Source organism: Carex rostrata, chromosome 13, assembly GCF_964058835.1.
Source record: "Carex rostrata chromosome 13, lpCarRost1.2, whole genome shotgun sequence".
In the NCBI taxonomy this organism is placed as follows: domain Eukaryota; kingdom Viridiplantae; phylum Streptophyta; class Magnoliopsida; order Poales; family Cyperaceae; genus Carex; species Carex rostrata.
In genome coordinates, this window is record NC_135930.1 from 3,593,874 (window position 1) to 3,606,776 (window position 12,903).

Genomic DNA, 12,903 nt, shown 5'->3' on the forward strand with positions numbered 1-12,903 from the left:
TTCATCATATCACTCTATAAGTAAAAAAATATATTTATGTTTAGATCTTGACTTTATGATCAAAACTCAAACGAATATTAAAACGATCTCATGTATTTTATTTCAGATTGGATTGGTCTGGATTATGATTAAATCGTCTGGATCTAAACATTATTGTAATTCTCCACTTCTCCATTTCTTATCCAAAAACATTTCAAAAATTTACTTTTATTTTATTTATTTTCAATTTTTTTATAAAAATATACGTAAGTTTAAGATAAATATTATAGCCTCCCGAGCCATCATACCCAAGTGCGTCATTCAACTAGTTTAAAGTTATATTTATAACATTTTACAATGCTATTTGCAAGCATTTAAACCTCTATCTGCAAATATTTAAATTCTAAATCTATGTAGTTTTAACTCCTAACTACTTTTATTTTCAAGCCAAAAATAAAATATATATTTTTTTTTTACCATACTTTTTTCTTATTTTTTCTGATCATTCTTGTTCTTTTTTTTTTTCTGAAGATCCGTCTTTAATTTTATAAATCTAAAAATACAAATGTTTTCTACTATATTTTCTTTTCAAATGAGATTCATGAAAAAATACTTTTGAGTCATTTTGATTTTTTTTTAAGTAAAGCCCCATGAACACTTTAAATTTTCAAATTTAAAAACTTCATTCTATAACCATTTAAATTTCTAATGTTACAATTGAAACTACTATGTTCAAACATTTAAACCTCTAATTAATGTTGATTATATAGTATCACGCATTTAAACTTCTGTATACAACCATTAAAAGTAGTTGTGTCAAACATTTGTATAGTTTCCATGGACTTTACTTTAAAAATAAAAATAAAAACAACAACTTGAAAAAAAAAATCCAAAGTATTTTTGCATTTAAAGTTGAGAAAGATACCAAAATAAATGGAGGGTGGGCCCAACTAATTTTCCACAAGATTTCAAAGATATCAGGCTCATAATACGGAACACCAAACAGAGCAATACAAAATTATTCGATAATAATTGGCAAACAAAATAACGTTACTATTTTCAAAAAAAAATTGTACGTACATATAGGTGAAAACAATGAATATGCAAACAACATAAGTAAAACTATCGAGGACGTCCTCCTTAGGGTTCCTTTAGCTTGAATCCCTCTTAATTCAGCCAAACAACCATTCCTTGGACCGTGTGAACAGTAAGAAATTTATTGGCGAATGGATTGAGGGCGATTGGTAGGTTTCTTATATTTTTTTTTTGTAATTCGATCAATTGGTAGCTAGGTTTCTTTTTAATTATATTTTTGTTACTCAATGAGGGAGTTTATGGAATTTAGATATGAACAGAAGGAACTAAGCTAGCTAGCAGTATGTAGTTCATTTATTTTGCTCCATTAGATAACTCACTACAGCAAAGTAGACACTTTTTGCGAGAGAAAAAGCGCATTTATGACGGTTGTCTATCGCAAAAAGAAAAAGCTGAATAATAAGAGTAGTCCGTTGCAAAAAAGTCACTTTTTTATCCTTGTGAAAAAAGTTTCATTCTTGTTGTGACTACAAAAGAAAATCTGAATTATTCAAAGATGAAAAGTGTTAGTATTATATAAATAATATCTACGTCCTATTCAACATGACTTAACTTAATTTGTCGAGTCTGTGTCTGATAGCAACTCATTGCCACAATTTTCTTACATTTCTCTATTCAAAATTTTATGACAGTCGACTATGATAGCACACCGTTTCCATGCCTTTACACCGTCTGTCTGATTTAATTTGCATTGTTTTAATAAAAAAAAACTATAGCACTTCACAAAAATACGTTTATTAATTTAATCAATGATAGCACACCTCTGTGAGTTTATTTCTTCATATGCTTTGAATTTTGAACATCTGTTTATTATTATTCTTGGGTAAAATGCTTTGATGTTGTACAAGCTCAGCCTTTAAATAAGATATATATTATTTTGCTCCATTAGATAACTACATAAGAAAATCTGAATTATTGAAAAATGAAATTAAAGTGTTAGTATTATCAATAATATCTACGTCCTATTCAGCATGACTAGACTTAATTTGCCGAGTCTATCTCTAATAGAAACTCATTGCCACAATTTTCTTACGTTTCTCTAGAGGTGCTACTTTTACCCGATTACCCGGATCCGATCCGGAACCGAACCGGATCCGACCCGGAACAGACCCGGATCCGATTAATTTGGATAGGGTATGGTTTAAAAAATATAACCGATTAAATTATGGGTATGGGTACAAAATTAATAATTTAATATCCGACCCGGATCCGAACCGGAACCGATACTGTAATGGGTAGGATATGGGTATCATTTAATTATCCGACCCATAACCGGACCCGACCCAATACCCGTATAAATACCCGATAAAATATATATTAATAACTCTGCAACAAGTTTTTGTGTTAGATAATATATTTCAGCTGAGCTATAATTTGATAAAACTTAACCAAATTTATGCTACTGTTTTACACTACCCTTTAATTACATCGTTAACTAGCCCTTTAATTACGCCCTTTAATTACGCCCTTTAATTTTTGTTCTATATTATACACATGTGACACATGACACATGATTGTCAAATTTATTCTTCCATAACCAGCTTATTTTATACCTTTTTTCTTCTATTACATTCAATTCATAGATTTTTTTGAATTATAGAAAAGAAAATCATTATCTCTAATATTTTACTTTCTAAAAATTATATCTCTTCCATCCTCCTGAATTCAAAAGCTATTAACAAAAAACTAAATTCAATATTTTTTGTTACACCATGAGTACTCCAAACAACCAACAACCAACAAATAATTTAGAGTTATTATTTTTATTTTGCTATGTAGCATAATATATTTTATTATTTATAAACATGATTAATAGTATAATTTTTATTTTGCAGTAGTTTTTAATTTATATTGTAATGATTTATTATATGAGATGTTTAAGAAATTATAATTATATTTAAATGTAAATAATTTCTCAAATACTTTGGAGTTGTGACCTATATCCGCTTTGGATCCGGAACCGCCCCGTATCCGAACCGGACCCGATAATCCACAAACAAGTTACGGGTATCTATCTACCCGGAACCGAAAGACTAGACCCGAAATATCTACGGGTAGATAGGTATCCGGATCTGGACCCGACCCGATTTGAAACAAATAAATATATGGATCGAAATTTGGACCCAAACATTTTTTGGATCCGGGTCCAAATATAATAGTACCCGGACCCGACCCGACCCGACCTGATAGCACCTCTACGTTTCTCTATTCAAAATATTATGACAGACTATGATAGCAAAAATAATGGAGGGTGGGCCTGGGCCCAACTAATTATTCTCCACAAGATATCAAAGATATCAGGCTCATAATACGAAACACCAAACAGAGCAATACAAAATTATTCGATAATAATTGGCAAACAAAATAACGTTACTAGCTATTTTCAATTTTTTTTTTTTTTGTACGTACGTAGGTTAAAAAAAAGAATACGCAAACAAAATAACTAAAACCGATCGAGGACATTCAATTGTATAATGTAGATCGAATCCATCATGCCAACTTTTATAATCAAAAGCGCAGTATAATCAATACCATATGCCAGATGCTGTATAGACAGTATAGTTGGTTCCAGCATTGAATACATTCACCAAAAATACAATTAAAGTAAGATAAAATTGAAAAGGAAGGTAATTACCAGCTTCTACTTTCAACGTCTGCTCCATTAAGTAACATTAAAAAAAAAACTTAATTCAGGAACAGTTCTCTACTCCATAATTCAGTTACATTCACCAAATAATCCTCCATTTTTATTTTTTAAATGCCTTGGCGGGTGCTCTTAGATACTCTTGTAGGTCCTGCTTGGAGGTCTTGGGATGAGTGGGAATTAAATAGGATTGGGTCCTTGACCTGTTCGGCAGGTCATTTTTCAGCCAAAATTTTTTCTTCATTTTTTCCTATATTTCCCACCAAAGGCATAAATTATGGAAAAAAAAATAAATTGTTATGTCCGACTCAATTGTTTTTTTCCCAATCTTTTTTTTTTTTTTTTGTCTTTAATTACGTGGATATGGCCTATATATCACTTTTCTCTCATTCTCTGAGCAAACAAATGTTAGTGGACTAATCTATATATAAAGAGTTTTGTTCAACTTCCCTTTAAATTGTGGGACTAATACTATTCTGATCCGGACCAACCAATTTTTACTTTTTATTTTTACAAATTGTATTGGAATTATTTGTACAAATCAAATTTTTTATTTTTTATTTGGACAACGCATCCACCGCATCCACTGCGCAGGGAGTCGAGGTCAATCCCTCCAGCCAAATTATGGCATTCTACATTGTTAAACATTGTGGTAAGAAAATAAACAAAAGCAAAATTATTCTCGTATATCTCTTCAATTTTTCAAATTATCATATATATAATATACTCAACAAGCGTTGAAAACTTGAAATTGAATTATCAATTGCATATGCACCAAACATATGTACAGTCAATAAAATAAGGATTTGATTCCCTAAAATGTTAGGAGGAACAAAGCCAAATCTGATATTCTTACATGAAGAAAAGATTAGTTAGATGTACCGTTTTGAGATAAAATTTATCATGCGAGGTCTTATCGTCCCAAATCAGCAACACCACCCTTACCCCCTCTTGTGTCTTAAATTTCAACATGTCTCCTAGAGTCAAGTCACCTCCATTCGGCAATGGGCGTGTCGGTTCACGCACTAATTTCACCGGGTGGTAAACAGACCACCCTACCACATATATCAAATGGTGTGCTTCTAGTATGGCATGGCAAATATCCTCCCAACATTTATTTTGCGCATATATTTTGCCCCCATCTAACTCTATCTCAGGCAATGTGTCATCCATCACATGAGCATCTTGGTACAAGGTTACCTACAAATCAGAATCCACGAGTTTGATCAAGTATATGCTATATAATGTAACCTTCAATCTGAGTATGGCCTTATAATTATACAAGTATAATAAATATATTCTCAGGTTTACATGTTTTAATTGCCATTACCTTACCGCCTTTTCTTAACGGGAAGTACGCATTGGGCACACCTGAATAGTTTGGACCCGCTCCAACGCCGTTTCCCTACAAACAATTCGTGTCTACCGACTTATATTGCAATGATATGTGCAGCTCTGGGCTACTTTGACCAGATTTGACCGGTTCAATTACTTCTCCTGTCATGACCTTTTCAACTGGTACTGTAGCAATACCAATCAATTGCGCACCGAACAAGTCGTTATCTTTTACCTAACAATATGTAGAGAGAAATATGATTAACTAAGGATTACAGCTGGATTTGGAGTTACTGTCAAGCAATAAATGAAAAAACAAGGAAATTTTATATCACTGGTACAGTACCACTACCAGACAAGGTACCAATATCCATACTGATACTGGTGGAATATATATTGAACAGTGGTCAGCTTTTAAAGGTTACGGTGATTTCTAAACTGTTAGAAGTTTTCACTGATTTAGGTCTGTCTACATATACACACACAATCTTACACTTTAGTCCCTATAACTATTATATTCACACTTTTACCTAAATACCCTTATCTAACTATACAACATTCAACACTCTCCCTCAAGATGATGCATAGATATTGATCATGCTCATCTTGCCTATTACATTGGAGAACTCCGTGACACTCAACCCTTTTGTGAAGATATCAGCGATTTGCTACTTGGTTCGAACGAAAGGCATACATATTATGCTCTCGTCAAGTTTATCCTTGATAAAGTGTCGGTCAATCTCCACATGTTTAGTTCTATCATGTTGTACTGGGTTGTTTGCTATGTTTATAGCCGCCTTGTTGTCACAGTACAACATTATGGGTTTGTTCTCCAACAACCCCAACTCCGATAACAATCTTCGTAACCACAACCCTTCACTCACACCTTGGGCCATAGCTCTATACTCAGCCTCTGCAGTGGACCTTGCTACCACATTCTGCTTCTTTCTTCGCCAAGAAACCATATTACCCCCAACAAATGAACAGTAGCCTGAAGTTGACTTCCTATCATCAAGACACCCTGCCCAATCAGCATCTGTATATACTTCAATCCTAGTGTGCCCATTCTTACTGAATAGCACACCTTTTCCTGGACAACTCTTGAGATACCTCAGGATCTGATACACGGCCTCATGATGTGGAACTCTAAGGTCGTGCATATATTTGCTCACTACGCTCATAGCGTATGCAATGTCGGGTCGAGTATGTGCCAAGTAGATTAGTCTGCCTACTAGGCGCTGATACTGTCCTCTCTCTACTTGATCACCTATTTCTCCCTTCAGCTTATTATTAGGGTCTATTGGTGTATTGAGAGGTCGACACCCAAGCATCCCAGTGTCTCTCAGCAGATCTAGAACATACTTTTGCTGTGAGAGAACTACCCCTTTTGTTGAACGAGCAACCTCAATGCCTAAAAAGTAGCGCAATTCACTCAGGTCTTTCATCTCAAACTCTGTGGCTAAGCTGGCCTTAAGCCTCTTCATCTCAACAGGATCATTACCTGTTAATACTATATCATCCACATACACAACCAGAATGCAAATCTTCTCTCCTTTCCTTTGGATGAACACAGTGTGATCAGCACTGCTTTGCTGATAGCCTAGTTTCTTCATTGCCATAGAAAACCTGTCAAACCAGGCTCATGGTGACTGTTTCAACCCATACAAGGAGCGCTTCAGACGACACACTTTACCTTTCAGTTGTTCATTGTCAAAACCAGGTGGGATCTCCATATATACCTCTTCCTTTAGGTCACCATGAAGAAATGCATTTTTAACATCCAGCTGACACAAATCCTACCCAAAGTTTATCGCACACGAGATGAGGGTTCTAACAGTATTCATTTTAGCCACTGGAGCAAAGGTCTCCTCATAATCCACACCATATGTCTGTGTGTAGCCCTTCGCCACCAATCTGGCCTTGAATCTATCCACCTTTCCCTCTGGAGTATATTTTGTCGAGTATACCCACTTGCATCCTACAGTGTTCTTGTTGGACGGTCTAGGGACCATATCCCAGGTGTCATTCTTGACTAATGCTCTCATCTCCTCGAACATTGCCTTCTTCCACTTTGGGTCCTGCATTGCTTTCCTCCAATCACATGGAATAGAGTTAGAGTGTAAGGAGGTTACAAAGGCTTTGTAAGTCGGGAAAAGTGTCTCAAATGAGACATAGTGAGAGATAGGATGTGATGTTAAGGCATCTTCCCCTTTCTTTAGGACAGTTGACCGAGCTCCTTTGCACAATGCAATAAGAAGATCGAGATCAGAGAAAAGAGGAGTACCTGAGGGTAACTCTGAGTTACCTGAAGGTTGTGGTGTGGGCGAGCCGTCGACAGGAGCAAGTAATTGGTACTGACCTTGGACCGGAGGTTGCTCAATGTTCTCATGACGAGGTTTTCGAGTGTAAACCTTGTTGATCTGCCTATTAGGAGGTGGTAGGCTTTGGTTCATGCTTGAGTCCAGATCTGTCTCTATTGGACTCAGGCCGATCGTAGTATCATCGGCTATACTGTTGTTGTCAGATTCCTTACTCTCCCCCTCTCGACCAACTCGGTCTAAGGAATGGGTGACGACCACCTCAAGAAGATCATGAAATGGGACTGAAGATGTATTGGATTGTGCATCGGAGAGAGTAAAATAGAGTTCTGTTTCTCGGAATGTCACATCCATGCTTTCCAGCATCCTCTTTTTCATAGGGTCATAACATTTATACCCATTTTTTCCATTAGAGTACCCAACAAACACACATTTGTGGGCCTTCGCATCAAGTTTACTAATACCTGGAGTTGTGTTATGAACAAAACACACACAACCAAACTTTTTGGGAGGTACCTTAAATTAGGTGGTCCCTGTGAGCATTTCAAGTGGTGTACTGAAGTCCACCGCTCTCAAAGGCATTCTGTTGATCAAATATGTAGCAGTCTGCGCTGCTTCTCCCCAAAGGTACCTCGGAACATTCATGGCAAAGAGAAGGCACCTTGTCACTTTCAAGATGTGCCTGTTCTTCCTTTCTGCAACACCATTTTGTTCAGGTGTATTCACACATGTAGTTTGATGTATAATACCATTACCTCGCAAGAAGTCTTGCATTGCCCTGTTGGTGTATTCTGTGCCATTATCTGAGCGTAACACCTTCACTTTCTTCTCAAATTGGGTTTCCACCATCTTGTGAAAAGTCTTGAAACACTCCAAAACTCCCTCTTTACTCTTCAACAGGTACAACCAAGTCATTCGGCTATAACAATCAATAAAGGTGACAAACCACCTTGAACCAGATAAAGCAGTAATTCTCGAGGGCCCCCAAACATCAGAATGAACAATATCAAAGCAAGAAAAACTTCTATTACCAAAAGAGGGATACATTGTTCTTGTGTGCTTAGCAAACTCACACGCATCACATACTAGTTTAGTCTTGCTACACTTAGAGTACAACTTGGGATACAACCTGCTAAGCACAGTAAAAGATATATGCCCTAAACGGCTATGTAGCAAAACCATCTCCAATTCTGGAGTCTCTGCCAAACAGGATCGTGGATCCAAAACCTCCCCTCCTTGCTTGAGTCGGTACAAGCCTTCACTCCTCTTGCCAATACCAATCACTCTTCCTGTCTTCAGCTCCTGCAACACAACATGGGTAGGAGACAGAGAAACAACACAGTTAAGATCATCCACCAGTTGACTAACTGATAGGAGGTTATTGGTGAAGTTAGGAACATGAAAGACCGACGATAGCTGGAGGTCTGGAGTACATGTTACATCCCCAACTCCTGCAATCGAACAAAGTGAGCCATCGGCTGTTTGTACCTTTTCTGTCCCAGACATAGGCTTATAGGTTTTGAACATTGTAAGGTCCGGGGTCATATGCTTAGATGCCCCAGAGTCTACGATCCAGGATCGGTCAGGACTAGACTCGGCTATTAGGGCTTTTATAGTAGTGCCAACAGGTCTAACTACAGTGGTAAGAAGAGAGGAGAGAGTGTAACCGTCAGCCCCAGATGGAGCAGTAGTGGACGAGGCACTGCTAACTGGGGTAGTGGACAAGAACCGAGCTGCAAGCTGAGTCACCAGTTGAGTCACCATATCATTAGTGCCTGATCCTGGTGTACTAGTTGTTACACTTAGGGGCACCTCTAATTGCTCAAAAACTGAAATTAAATTGCAATTGAAAGTAAAGAGATGAGTTTAGAGAAATTTGACACGCGGGGTGATAACGGAGTTCGGCAAAACAAAGGCCTATGTCTCCGGGGCTTCGCAACCTTGTGAGGTGCGCCTTCCTATTATCCAATACGAAAGGATTACAACTTGTGAACCGTTGAGCCCTTACACACCAAGCGGGAAGTCAAACGGCCAACTCAAAGAGGTGAGAACAAGGTTTCGATTATCTAGGAACACAAGAGAAACACTCAATAGCTTACTCTAACCTAATCTATAGCTAGATTGGTGAAGTAGGTTGAGGTTGCTTGAGGGATTTTGAAGTTATAGGCTCTCACAACAATGGTGGATTCTAAGCTCTCAGAAAATCACTTTTGAAATAATTAGGGTCGGCTGAGGTGGTTTTGAAAGTGATCCCCTCAATCTATTTATAGTGGCAGCTCAAAAATGAGCTGTTTGATGCAAAACGTTACCAACGTTTTATAAAACGTTACCAACGTTTTATTCAAATGCGATTTAGGGTTTTAATTCTCTGACAGCTTAATAAAACGTTGCTCAACGTTTTATAAAACGTTACAACGTTTTATAAACGTTATAACGTTTTATAAACGTTCCAACGTTTCTAGTTTATACTGAACACCTGTTCTTCAGTTGTTCTGAGCCTGTTAAACGTTACAACGTTTCATAACCGTTATAACGTTTGTAAAACGTTACAACGTTTTATAAAACGTTCTAACGTTATAACTTGGTTTTCTTTTGATATTTTTGAAGCTTCTGATCATTATAAAACGTTACCAACGTTTTGTAAACGTTCATAACGTTTTATCCCACTTTGATCAACCTCACACATACTTTATCAATCTTTTGAATTTACATTTTATATTCTTGATAAAAGTCTTCGTGATTTCTTCAGTCCAAGCATATTTCATCGCAGTTCTTACTCATCTTGGACCTATATGTTCTTAAAATAGAAGAAATCGTAAAATTCAATAATTGTATGTTTTTGCAAATTAGTCAAATAGACGTAAAAGATTATTGTACGAACAACAATCTCCCCCTTTTGGCGATTTGCAAAAACATACAATGTGAGTAAGTGCATAAATCGAAAATTTTCAGAAATTAGTTAATCCAGTTTTGATTTTGCATTTCAATCCATTTGTACCAATTTCTCCCCCTTTTGGAAATCGACGAAAGGGTGAAAAATTAGCACTAATTTAAAGTGCTCCCCCTCAAATTATGCACTCCCCCTCAATTTAGTAATATAGCAACAATAATTTACAAACAAAAATAAAGTTGAGGGCATAACTTTTACATGCAAAACAATTCAATTTCAATTCACCATATCAAGTTGTATATATCCATGTGCATAGCTCATGCATATACAACATTTCAACTCATGCAATCCAAGTAATTCAATAAAACTTGTCAAGGCGCCAAGATATCCAATTTTTGCAATTTTGCAAAGTAGCCCCTTACAAGTTAGCAATTCATACACCATTTTTAAGATATCAATATCTCATACATATCTACACCAAATTTCAAATACCACAATTCAATCAAATCATGCAATTCAATCAATTTAAACTAGTTGAAATTCACCAATTTAACAATTCAAAGCATTTCAAAACAACAATTCAACTAACATAACAAAACAACAATTCAACTAACATAACCTAAATAACAATTCAACTAACATAACCTAAATCAAAGCAATTCAAACAATTCAAATTAAACATGCAATCAACAAACAATTCATGCAAATAACACACAATTTAAGTTATCAAGTTTTTAGTTTTTAAAAAAATACGATCTATTCGTCATTCATGGGGTCGTTTGGTTCTTCGGCCATTTCTTCTTGACTTTCAACTGGGATGTCTTCTTCTTCATCATCCAGATCTTCTTCCTCAACCAGACGCTCACGTGCTCGTGCCGGGCTTCCAGAGGGACCATATTGCTTGATAAAGCGATTGGAGAGGCTTGATTGTGCTTCATCAAGCGTATTGAGAGCTCGAGCATGTGCTCGCAGTTGTTGCCTTATCTTCATTTGCCCCTTTTCAAGCTTGTCGAACCTCCTATTCATGGCTTGATGATTCTGTTGAATCTCAAGATGTTGGTTGTGCATTTGTTGACAAAGCCACATCATTTGTGCTTCTTGACCTTCTGGAGGGACAAACGCACCAGCTTGTGGCACAAATTGTGGTTGAGGTGGAGGTTGAGCCGGTGCAACTTCTTCTTCCGGATCCCAGTATTGATTGGGTAGTGCCTCTTGATGGTTTATCCATTGGTTGATGGCTCTTGCATCGGGTTCATAGCGCCTCAGACCCGATTCTGAATGACCATAGACCCACCCGATTCTTGTCAGGTGTTCAACCAAATTGGTCGGGAATGATACTTCTGCATCTTCAGGTAGTTGGATACCGTTGAGACGGATGATTTTGTGAATGAGGTGGGCATAAGACAGAGAGTGGACCGAGGTTGTAAATGCACCATTAATGTGACGAAGAAAGAAGTAGGGTATATTAATCCTCTTTTCATCCATTTGAATGAGATGACGAAGAAAGTACATGGGTCCCCACTCAAGATTGGTTTTGATTGTGGCTTTGGGCATAAGGATGTTGTTGATGAAGAGAAAGAGCAATCGATGTAGAGATGGAAGGTGAGAAGCATAGATTTTAGCCCCGGATATGTAGTTGCGGTCAAACCATTTCTTATAGTCAAGTGAAGTTCCATCGGCATAAAGAGGCCAACTTCTCAAGGGGTAGGTTTCCTCCCCGTCATTCTCAACCCCAAGCCATTGTGCCACATTATCCAGAGATAGGACAATTTCTTTCCCGCCTACCCAAGAGATGATCCTGAAGGGTTCATCACTAGTTTGGATGTTTGCATAGAACGTGCGGGTAAGAAGGTCATTGTAGGGTTCATAACAAGTGACAATAGGTTCTCATCCCCAATGTTTCACATAAGCAATTATCTTATCATCCTCGGGTTGGGAGAAGGTAACCACGGCTTTGTTAAACCAGTAGCAATCGGTTATTTTCCTATTCATAAAAGAACCCACATAATTCTCATAGGCCACAATATCCCGGAATAGGTATCTATTTGACCGGTGAATGTTCCAATTTGGTTCCAGATTCCCCCCACTTCCTTGACCAACCTCCGAGTCCACACGTCTTTTCTTACTACCCTTAGGCACTGCATCTTTCTTTGGAGCCATTAGATTAGGGTTAAAGAGAAAGTTTACCGATTGAGAGGTGAAGTGCTAAACCGAGAAGAGGAGAGCCCTAGAAGTGCAGTGGTGAAGCCGGATCGTCAATCCAACGGTCGGATCGCCGGATTTGCTCCTAGGGTTTTGGCTAGGGTTTTGGATAGAGAGAGATTGAGAGAGGGAAAGGAGATTTGGAGAAGAGAATTGAGTAGAGAGAAGAGAGGAGAAGAGAAATCAAGAAGAATTTCTTGATTTGGTGAAGTAGATGGCTAGAATGGGTAGAGAGAGAGAGAGAGAGTCGGAGTAGAGGAAGAAGGAGAGGTTTGAAGGAAGAAAGAAGGAATAGAGAGGAAGGGACGGGTTTGGAGGCTTTAAAACCATTTTTCGCTATAAAACGTTACCAACGTTTATAAAACGTTACCAACGTTTGTTTAAAATACATTGTTTTTACCTAAAACGTTATAACGTTTGTCCAACGTTTTTGTGAAGCT

The 12,903-nt window shown here is 37.3% G+C and overlaps 1 protein-coding gene across 1 annotated transcript in view; it reads right to left on the minus strand.

Annotated features, from left to right (window-relative positions):
* The window catches only part of LOC144564489 (phospholipase D delta-like), a 39,628-nt gene that overhangs the window by 16,828 nt on the left and 9,897 nt on the right, over nt 1-12,903 (minus strand). The gene's annotated exons all lie outside the window — the stretch shown is intronic.